The sequence below is a fragment of the Cebus imitator genome, unplaced genomic scaffold (assembly GCF_001604975.1).
Source record: "Cebus imitator isolate Cc_AM_T3 unplaced genomic scaffold, Cebus_imitator-1.0 Scaffold364, whole genome shotgun sequence".
NCBI lineage: Eukaryota > Metazoa > Chordata > Mammalia > Primates > Cebidae > Cebus > Cebus imitator.
Window position 1 is genome coordinate 1389237 of NW_016107679.1, and position 10869 is coordinate 1400105.

The 10869-nt window shown below is 46.3% G+C and overlaps 1 protein-coding gene across 1 annotated transcript in view; it reads left to right on the forward strand.

Annotated features, from left to right (window-relative positions):
* The first annotated feature begins 1200 nt into the window (after positions 1-1200).
* The window catches only part of LOC108288095 (lysine-specific demethylase 4C-like), a 51769-nt gene continuing 42100 nt past the window's right edge, over positions 1201-10869 (forward strand). The window contains exon 1 of the mRNA XM_017506884.2: positions 1201-2485. The gene's annotated coding sequence lies outside the window, so the exon portion shown is untranslated. The remainder of the gene's footprint in view (positions 2486-10869) is intronic.

Consider the following 10869-nt stretch of genomic DNA (forward strand, 5'->3'; position numbering starts at 1 on the left):
AAAAAAAAAAAAAAAAAAAAAATAAATGTTATTTGTGCATCTGCAAATTGTGAAGAAAATGGATTTCAGGTTTCCAGACTTTTTGTTCTGGTGTACCAGATTGCTATTCTAATATAGCTTATGGCTTTAAAGGACCCTAGCTGCTTGACTGTGGCCATATTTCTTAATCTCTATGCTTCAGTTTCCACATCTGTAACAATGCGGTATTACTAGTGCCTATTCATAGAATTTCTTTTTTTTTTTTGAGATAGAGTCTCCCTCTGTCACCAGGCTGGAGTGCAGTGGCGTGATCTCGGCTCACCACAACCTCCGCCTCCTGGGTTCAAGTGATTCTCCTGCCTCACCCTCCTGAGTTGCTGGGACTGCAGGCATGCGCCACTATGCCCAGCTAATCTGTGCATTTTTAGTAGAGGCAGGGTTTCACCATGTTGGCCAGGATGGTCTTGATCTCTTGACCTTGTGATCCACCCACTTCGACCTCTCAATGTGCTGATATTACAGTCGTGAGCCACCATACCTGGCCTTCGTTGAATTATTATAAGTGTTTAGTTAATATATGTGAAGCTCTTAAGATAGTGCCTAGCTCACAGTAAATTCTAAATAAACGTTAGATTGCATATTTATTATTTTAGCTTATCCATTTTACTTGTAAGGATGGTTGGGATCCTGACAATACATGCACACATTTGGAAAATTCCCAGTTGCGTATATGTTAGGGAAGTTCAGAAGTGTGTGTGGCCGGCTGCAGTGGCTCATGCCTGTAATCCCAGCATGTTGGGAGGCCAAGGTGGGCAGATCACGAGGTCGGGAGTTCAAGACCAGCCTGACCAACATGGTGAAACCCTGACTCTACTAAAAATTCAAAAATTAGGCGGATGTGGTAGTGGGCACCTGTAATCCCAGCTACTTGGGAGGCTGAGGCAGGAGAATTGCTTGAACCGGGGAGGTGGAGGTTGCAGTGAGCCAAGATCATGCCACTGCACTCCAGCCTGGCTGTCGGAGCAAGACTCTGTCTCAAAAGAAAAAGAAATATAGTGACCCAATAATCCTGTTAGCCTTAGCTCAATTAACCACATTCCACGTGTCCTCACAATGTTCATCCCAGTGAGAAACAAATACAACGGTGTGTTAAAGTGGTGTCGAGATATATATATAATTTTTTTCACCTGCAACTGTCTTTTTGTATAACTCGAGTGTCGATATATTTTTAAAGAGCTGATATCAGTATAACAGAAAATTCAGCATATTACACACCCCAGCTTTGCTCACTAATGTGAAGATATGCCCAGGCTTTCATAGCTAAGACGTTAGAGGAAACACCACAAGGGACCCAGCTGGGAGCTCTGTTGGAAGTTAAAAAACAATCATTCAACTTTGCAAAACATCTGATGCTCAGCCATCTGTCTTTGGCAGTACAGGGGCTTAAGGTCTTGTTTGGTTCCTTCTGACACCTCGGAAGGCGAAGTTACAGAGGAGAAGCAACAAGTTGTAGCAAGTTAACTTAAGTCTCCGACGCTGGAGGCACCTGCATTTCTAGGTACTTCAATTCAGGCCAAACTGTTGTCAGCTCTAGTTTAGGAGGGACCGCCAGCTCGGGATTCCTATTGGAGCCACCTATGTGTCTACCCATCTTAAGAGAACACTTGGGCGGGCCGGGACGTGCTCGGAGTAGGTGACTTGAACACCGGACAGTTTCGCTTCCAGAAGCTGACAAAACGCTCCTGCTCCGGAGTTACTTGTTAAAGCGTTGGGATAGGCGGGCACTCTTCGCCCATCGGGGAATTCCCACTGTGGGAAGGAGGCTCAGAACCGGTACAGAGCGCTGTCATCGCCAGAGAGCTGCGAGTCCCTGCCTTCTCTCCAGGCTCTCCAAGGCATTCCGAGGCTCCACCCCTGGCAACGCCACGATGACGTCTGCGCGTCGGAGGCCGCCATAGGTGCGACTCGGGGCCCAGGAGGACGTGTGGCGCGTGGACTGCATCAGGTCCAGCTCAGTGGGACCCTAGCAGGCGCTTCGGGGCAAGGTTCTATGCATCTGTTTTCTCCTTCTGCTTATTTTCCCCCTCCGGAAAGAATGGGACATGCCTGTGTCTAGAAAACAAGAAGATGCGCGCCAGCAAGCCTAAGTTAACCACAGCGCGGAAGTTATGCCCAAGGCAAGAAGGTGCCGGGCACCTTTAAGCTGTTTGTAAGCTCACGTGACTCACCAAGTGCGGGCCCCAGTGGTCACGTGACGGCGCGCGCGCCCTCGCGCAGGGAGAGCGGGCGGTGCGCGCGTCTTCGCCGCTGCCTCCTGCCCACCCCCTCGACGGGAGGGTGAGGCGCGGCGCAGGCGGCCGGGGTCCTGTGCGCGTGCGCAGCGAACAGCTGTCACCTAGTGCGGAACAAGTCTTCCGAATTTCCCAAATCTCCCTGGGCCGGAGGCCAGTGTCTTCTTCTCATCCTCCTCCTCCGGGTCCTGCTCTCCTCCCTACCCGCGCGCCAGGTAACCGCTTTTCCGGAGTCCGGGGGCCGTGGCGGGGGGAGGGGCCGAGGAGGTCTTCCCGGCACTGCCCCCCTCCGCGTGGGGCACCGGGGTGCGGGCGTCCCGGCGAGCAGCGACGCCGGGGCAGAGACGGTCCGTCCGTGACTGCTGCGACTGTCACCCTGGGGAGGGAGCGGCCGGCCGCGGCCGCAGGGGAGGGATGCGGGGGCTGGTGACAGCCCGCTCCGGCCCTTAAGGATGTTCGGTGCCCGAGCTCGCCGTTCTCCCGGGATCCGGAGTCGGGGTCGTCTTCTTGGGGCACAGGAGCGCGCGGGCGTTCAGGAGATGCGGACCTCTTTCCGCCCCTGGTCGGTCTGTGGTTGACTCCAGGAAGGTCGGGCCTGGTGCACCCCTCGGGGCCCTCCCTTCCCCAGGAGTGTCATGACCCGCGTGGTGAGGGTGGGAGCTTGTCTCCAGACCACCCGTCGCAGCAGGCAGCCATCCCGTCATTCGGGGTCGTCCTCAACCCTCGCGGCTGTCCTTTTGGTGTTTCTTTCCCCCGGTATGGGGCATTTCTTCCTGCAGTGCCTGGAGGAACCATGATGCGGTGTAGACAGCGGGTGCTTAATAAATGCGAATTGGATCAGAGCGCGTGGACTGCCAGGCACGGAACGTGGCGTGGGGTGGGGACGTGGAGGAGGGAGCCAGGCAGGCCGGGACTGCAGGCTGGAGCTTGGGGTTTTCCTCCGTGCTTGGCCAGAAAAGCCAGCAGGCGGGATTCGGATGCTTTCCGCGTGGACTCGATGCTCGGCTCCCCTTGCTGCGCGGTGCAAGCCTGCGCTGGTTCGCTCTGATTGTGGGCGATACGGAGAGGGGTTTTGTCAGGTTCCTTCTTCCGGAAGAGAGAGGGTAAACTTTTTTTTTGCACTTAATAAACTAACCCCGAGAGGTGATTTATCATAAGCACGGTTCGGAAGTGTAGGTTAGAAAAGCAGCGTCACCTTTATCCCGGTGAAAGTTACTGGTAGGTTCCGGCCACTTAGATTCACACTAAACTCTGCCCTATTTTCACCCATTTTAGTTTGCGGTATTGAAAAAAATGTTTAAATTCCGGGCAACTTGGCTTTACTGTTTCCTATGGCAACGGTGACTAATATTCTTATTTCGAAGAGTTGTGGTTGAAAACTAGTGGTTTTAATTTTTAAAGGTCCGTTTTTACTGGGTAGCAGTCTGTTCTCCTTTGCGATTATCGTTTGTTTTCTTACCTTGCCGGCCTCGGCGCAGCCCCCCTCATACTTTGTTTTGAAACGGATTACACAGCTGTTTCGGATTTTTTAGGTCCTTTTTTCCCCAATTTCAGTGTAATGAAAAGTTTGCAAATAAACTTTACCGTAACCCAAAAAACTTGGCAATACAATACAGTTTACATCAAAGACTTGTTTTATTGACAGACTTTAATTATTTTATTAACAGACTTTAACAGTCAGTTGCTTTTATAAAGTTAAAAATCAGGCCGGGCACCGTGGCTCACACCTGTGATCCCACTTTGGGAGGCTGAGGCGGGTGGACCACCTGAGGTCAAGAGTTCAAGACCAGACTGGCCAACATGGGGAAACCCCGTCTCTATTAAAAATACAAAAATTAGCTGGGCATGGTGGCGGGCGCCTGTAATGCTCAGCTGCTCAGGAGGCTGAGGCAGAAGAATCTCTTGAACCCAGGAGGTGGAGGTTGCAGTGAGCCGAGATGGGCCACTGTACTCCAATCTGGGTGACAGAGTGAAACTCCCAAAAAAAAAAAAAAATTAAAAAAATAGTAAAAATTAAAAATAAATAAAAAATAGGTTTTGGTAAATAAATGAATAGGCTTGTGCAGCTATTACCACAGTGTATTTTTGAATACTCCCCTTCTATCCTTAGGCAACCACTAATCTGCCATCTCAACAGATTTGGCTATTGTGGAAATTTTTTTTTTGAGACAGAGTCTTGCTCTGTCGCCAGGCTGGAGTGTAGTGAGGCGATCTCGGCCCACCGCAACCTCTGCCTCTTGGATTGAAGTGATTCTCTGGCCTCAGCCTCCGGAGTAGTTGGGATTACAGGCGCACACCACCATGCCCAGCTAATTTTTGTATTTTAGTAGAGACAGGGTTTTACCAGATTGGTCAGAATGGTCTCCATCTGCTGACCTTGTGATCGACCCGACTTGGCCTCCCAAAGTGCTGGGATGAGCCACCGCGGCCAGCTTATTTTGAAAATTTTAGGCGGGGCATGGTGGTTTATGCCTGTAATCCAAGAATTTTGGAGGCAAAGGCGGGCGGATCACCTGAGGTGGGGAGTTCAAGACCAGCCTGATCAACATGGTGAAACCCCATCTTTTTAAAAAAAAAGAAAGGAAAAAGAAAATTTTATATACATGGAGTCATACACTATGTGGTCTTTTGTGAGTGACTTCTTTTGCTTGGCATATTTTTTAGGGTTCATCATGTTGCAGCCTACCAGTACTTAATTCCATTTATTTACTTATTTATTTATTTTAGACGGACTTTGACTCTGTCACCCAGGCTGGAGTGCAGTGGCGCGATCTTGGCTCACTGCAACCTCCACTTCCTGGGTTCAAGCGATTCTCCTGACTCATCCTCCTGAGGAGCTGGGGTTACAGGTGCGTGCCATCACGCCTAGCTAATTTTTGTATTTTCAATAGACATGGGGTTTCACTGTGCTGATCACACTGGTCTCAAACTCCTGACCTCGTGATCCGCCTGCCTTTGCTTCCCAAAGTGCTGGGATTACAGACGTGAGCCAGTTCGCCCAGCCACTTCATTCCTTTTAATGGCTAATATTCTATTATGGGCACATCACATTTTGTTTATTCATTAGTTGATATAATTTGTGTTATTTCTGCTTTTGGTTGAGTAATGCAGCTATGAATATTTGTGAACTAGTTTTCCTGTGGACATGTGTTTTCTTTACTCTTGGGTATATATATATATATAATGTAATTTCTGGGTTAATGTAATTTTCTGTTGAATGACTGCATGCATAAGGAGGGATAGCTGGTTTTGGGTGATACTCTCTGAAGCCTTGAAGGGGCCTGTTGGCCTTTTCATGTTCCACTGCCAAGTTCAGCTCTCTAAAGTGGGGCTTTATCCTATGGCTAGTGCTGTATTTTCCTCTCCTTTTTTTTTTTTTTTTTTTAAAGACAGAGTCTCGCTCTGTTGCCTAGGCTGTAGTGCAATGGCATGAATTCAGCTCACTGCAACCTCCACCCCTTGGGTGCAAGCAATTCTCCCACCTCAGCCTACCCAGTAGCTGGGATTACAGACACCTGCCATCATGCCTGGCTAATTTTTATATTTTTGTGGAGATGGGGTTTCAACATGTTAACCAGGCTGTTCTCAAATGCCTCACTTCAGGTGATCCACCCACCTCAGCCTTCCAGAGTGCTGGGGTTACAGGCATGAACCACTGTGCCCAGCCTCTGGATGTCATTATTAAGATCATCTGTTCCTTTTTTATTTTTGGAGACAAAGTCTAACTCTGATGCCCAGTCTGGAGTGCAGCAGTGGCACAGTCTTGGCTCACTGCAACCTCTCTGTCGCCTGTGATCAGGAGCCAGAGCACAGGAGGCTAATCATGCCTGGCTAATATTTGTGGTGTTGCCATGTTGCCCAGGATGGTCTCAAACTCCTGGGCTCCAGCAGTCCTCCTGCCTCAGTCTCCTAAAGTGCTAGGATTATAGGCGTGAGCCACTGAGCCCAGCCTGATCATACCTTTCTGATAGCATAGTCTTTATACTGCTCGTGGTTATTATCTTGATATTTGCTTATTTGCTATATATTTATTAGGGATATAGTGATAAGATAGGTACATTCTATGCTTTGACTAAGCTCAATGTCTACTGAAAAATTTATGTTCCCTTTTGTTAAATGTTTTTATGTATATATATATAAATTTTTTGTTTCGATAATGGAGTTTTGCTCTTTCACTTAGGCTGGAGTGCAGTGGTGTGATCTTGGGTCATTGCAACCTACTACGCCTTCTGGATTCAAGCGATTCTACTGCCTCAGTCTCCCAAGTAGCTGAGATTGCAGGTGCCCAATACCATGCCTGGCTAATTTTTGCATTTTTTAGTAGAGATGGAGTTTCACTATGTTGGCCAGGCTAATCTCAAACTCCTGACCTTGTGATCCGCCTGCCTCGGCCTCCCAAAGTGCTGAGTTTACAGGCATGAGCCACTGTGCCCGGATCAAATATTATTTAATGCTTCTCCCCAACCTCTTGTTTTCTTTTTTTTCTCTTGGTGCCGTCACTCAGATTTTTTTTTTTTTTTTTTTTTAATTAAAATAATTTCTTTTTGTAGAGATGGAGTCTCAGTGTGTTTCCCTGGCTAATCTCAAACTTCTGGGCTCAAGTGATCCCCTTGCCTTGGCCTCCCAAAGTTCTGGGATGACAGGTGTGAGCCACTGTACCTGGCCCACAAGCTCTAATTCTGATATGAATTTGTTAGGAGGTGTATCATAATTAAAGTTGTTGTATCTTTTTTATCCCTACAAATCTAGACCATTTTGTGGAGCCTAAGATATAAATTAAAAATATTAGGTCATTGTTTTTTTTTTTAACTCCCCTAGTCCCCAAAGAGTCTCTGCTTCCTCATCCTCCCTACCCTTGCGGGAGTTACAGTCTTCTAAATCTACACTTGCTGGGCCTAATCCTTTCCCCATATAAGCAATCAGAATTGTTTCGTTCTTTCTTTCTTTTTTTTTTTTTTTTNGGGGATTTTAAATTCATCTGACTTTCTCCTCAAAACAGTTTGGTGATGTGCATGGTACAAGTTAGCACATATCAGAATTGTGACTGTAACCTTTCCCTTGTTTGTTGGTAAGCATGAATAGCCTTTTTAAAAAAAATTATATTTAGATGAATTAAATTTTTTCAGTCTTTTACTGCTTTTCTCTTTCATATATTGTTTATTTTATTTATTTATTTTTTTTGAGACGGAGTTTCGCTCTTGTTACCCAGGCTGGAGTGCAATGGCGCAATCTCAGCTCACCGCAACCTCCGCCTCCTGGGTTCAGGCAATTCTCCTGCCTCAGCCTCCTGAGTAGCTGGGACTACAGGCACGTGCCACCATGCCCAGCTAATTTTTTGTAGTTTTAGTAGAGACGGGGTTTCACCATGTTTACCAGGATGGTCTCGATCTCTTGACCTCGTGATCCACCCATCTCGGCCTCCCAAAGTGCTGGGATTACAGGCTTGAGCCACCGCGCCCGGCCTCGTTCTTTCTTTCTTTTTTTTTTTTTAGATGAGGTTTCACCATGATGGCCAGGCTGGTTTTGAACTCCTGACCTCAGGTGATCCACCCATCTCGGCCTCCCAAAGTGCTAGGATTACAGGCATGAGCCACCGCATCTGGCCCAGAATCGTTTCTTTAAGGAGCCAATCCCCCCTGCTCCTGCTTCAAGGCTGCTTTTTCTAAGGAACAAGTCCTAATCCTCAGTTTTGTGTTTGACTTTGCCCAGCCAGTCTCCTTACTACCAAACTCATCTTTATTCCCAGTTCCCTGAATGGGCTTGGTACTCTGCCCATGCTGTTGTTCACTCTGCCTGGGCTGTTACCCCAACTGCACTTCCTTGTCTGGTTGATTCTGTCTCATCCTTCAGATTTTCTAACAAGAAGGCTTAGCTGAGTTGTCACTTACTTCAGTCCTGCACACTGGCCATAGCAGCGTTCTGTAGTCTCCTTCATAGTCTTAACCAGTCATGCCATTACTTGTGTATCTCTCTCCCCTCCCTACCCTCATGCATGCACGGAGAGTGGTTCTAACAAAAATATCTATAGTGAGGCCGGCGTGGTGGCTCATGCCTGTAATCCCAGCACTTTGGGAGGCCGAGGTGGGTGGATCATGAGGTCAGAAGTTCAAGACCAGCCTGACCAACATTGTGAAACCCAGTCCTTACTAAAATAATACAAAAAATTAGCCAGGCGTGATGGCAGGCACATGTAATCCCAGCGGCTAACATGTTAGCCAGAATGGTCTCTATCTCCTGACCTCATGATCCTCCTGCCTCAGCCTCCCAAAGTGCTAGGATTACAGGTATGAGCAACCATGCCTGCCATTTGTTTTATTTTTGATTGGTGATTTATTCTGCATAGTAGTGGATACATTTCTTCAGTAGATTAGCTTGTACTATGTGCCATATACTGTCAGATGTGGATAGCATTGAACACAGTGGACACTTGATTCCCTATGATTTCGTGGAAATGGATTATTTTAAGAGTGTGAATATTATATTGTTGCTCTGCATACTGTTCAGATACACATGGTATTTCAGCTACTATGGTATTTATGAACTGCTACCGCATAAAGTCAAATTTATTCTGGATTCTTCAGGGTTTGTATTTGTATGTTAGTATGGGTGGATATTTAAGGAGCAGAATGATGAGTCATGAAAGCCTTTTTGCTAATGACTTCTTTTTTTATATCTCCATCCAGTTCCAGGTATTAATTTGGCATCTTTACTTGTTAACTATAACAAATGGAACTCGGATCTTTCTTCTCAGCTTTGCTTCTCTGGGATTTCTCATATATCTCATCTCATTTCATTGCTCACTCATTTCATTATGAGTTATGCAACACTTCATGGTTCCTTAGCCTCCACATCCAAAGTATCACTATGCCTTGTCATTTCTGCTTCAGGAATAATATTGTGGGGATCAATTCACTTGTCTCCACCTCCAGTGCATCATCCTTGTTTGCACTCCAGCCTCCCTCCAATCTCTTTTCAGCCTGATCTTAAAAAATGCCTATTGGATTATTCTCCTAGTCCTCAGGATATTTAAAATTCCATTGGTATCTCTTTTTATCCCAAGCCCCGCCCAAGTCTTATCTAGATGGTTCTACATTTTCTCTCTACCCATTGGCTTTTCTTCATATTGTATACAGCCTTCCTGAATGTGCTGTGTTTTTTGCCTGGATGACTTTTCCTCTCATTTTCCTCCTTTTCATATAGATTTCTTATCTCTACTTGAATGTACTTCCTCAGAGAAACCTGACCTGTTACTCATTTCTCTCCCCCAATCTAAATCAGCTTCCCTAATGAGGATCTATCTTAATTCCCTGTATTTTTCCCTAACACTTAGCAGTTTATAATTATATATGTATGTGATTATTTGATTGTTTCTACACTGTAAGGATTCTACAAGGGTAGAGACCAAGTGTTTTTATTCCCTTCTGTTCTGTATAGCACGCTGATGCCTCACCAGCACGATAGTGTAGGTGTTCAATAATCGTTTGTTGTGCAAATTAATGATTTTTGCATATTTGCAAAAATTGAAGAAACTGTAAAACCAGGACACACATTGGGAAACACATCTTACCCATCATGACCCAACACACATAAATATATAAAATTGAAACAAAAGTTTCCAAAACTTTACCACATGTTTTATCACTCTTATTTTCTTTTTCTTGTTCTTGGTGGGGGACAGAGTCTCACTCTGTCGCCAGGCTGGAGTGCATTGGTGCAATCTCCGCTTATTGCAACCTCTGCCTCTTGGGTTCAAGCAATTCTCTTGCCTCAGCCTCCCAAGTATCTGGGACTATAGTTGTGCACCACCATGACCGGCTAATTTTTGTATTTTTAGTTGAGATGAGGTTTCACCATGTTGGCCTCTTGGTCTACCCCCCTCAGCCTCCCAAAGTGCTGGGATTACAGGCGTGAGCCACGCCCAGCCACTGCTTTTTTGTTTGATTAAACACAGATAAATGTGCATATTATAGAAAAATACAGATTATTGGCTGGGCAGGGTGGCTCTAGCCTGTAATCCTCTCACTTTAGGAGGTCAAGGCAGGTGAATCACTTGATGTCAGGAGTTCAAGACCAGTTCATGGCCAACATGGTGAAACCCCATCCCTACTAAAAATACAAAAATTAGCCAGGTGTGGTGGCACACGCCTGTAATCCCAGTTCTCGGGAGGCTGAGGCAGGAGAATTGCTTGAACCCAAAGTGGGGATCCACTTAAAAAAAAAACAAAACAGATTATTAACTTAATTACTAATATTTATTTATTTATTTATTTTTGAGACGAGTCTTGTTCTGTTGCCCTGGCTGGAGTGCAGTGGTGCCATCTCAGCTCAGTGCAGCCTCCACCTCCTGGGTTCAAGTGTTGTTCCCCTTACTAACAAGAATAACTTGAACCTGGATCTGAATTGCTTGTGTCTGGTCATTAGGGATCTTTTTTTGTTGTTGTTCTTTTTCCAATCCTGTGTACATTCGGGGTTTTTCTAGAAAGGCCTTGATCCGGGCCGGGCGCGGTGGCTCAAGCCTGTAATCCCAGCACTGTGGGAGGCTGAGGCGGGTGGATCACGAGGTCAAGAGATCGAGACCATCCTGGTCAACATGGTGAAA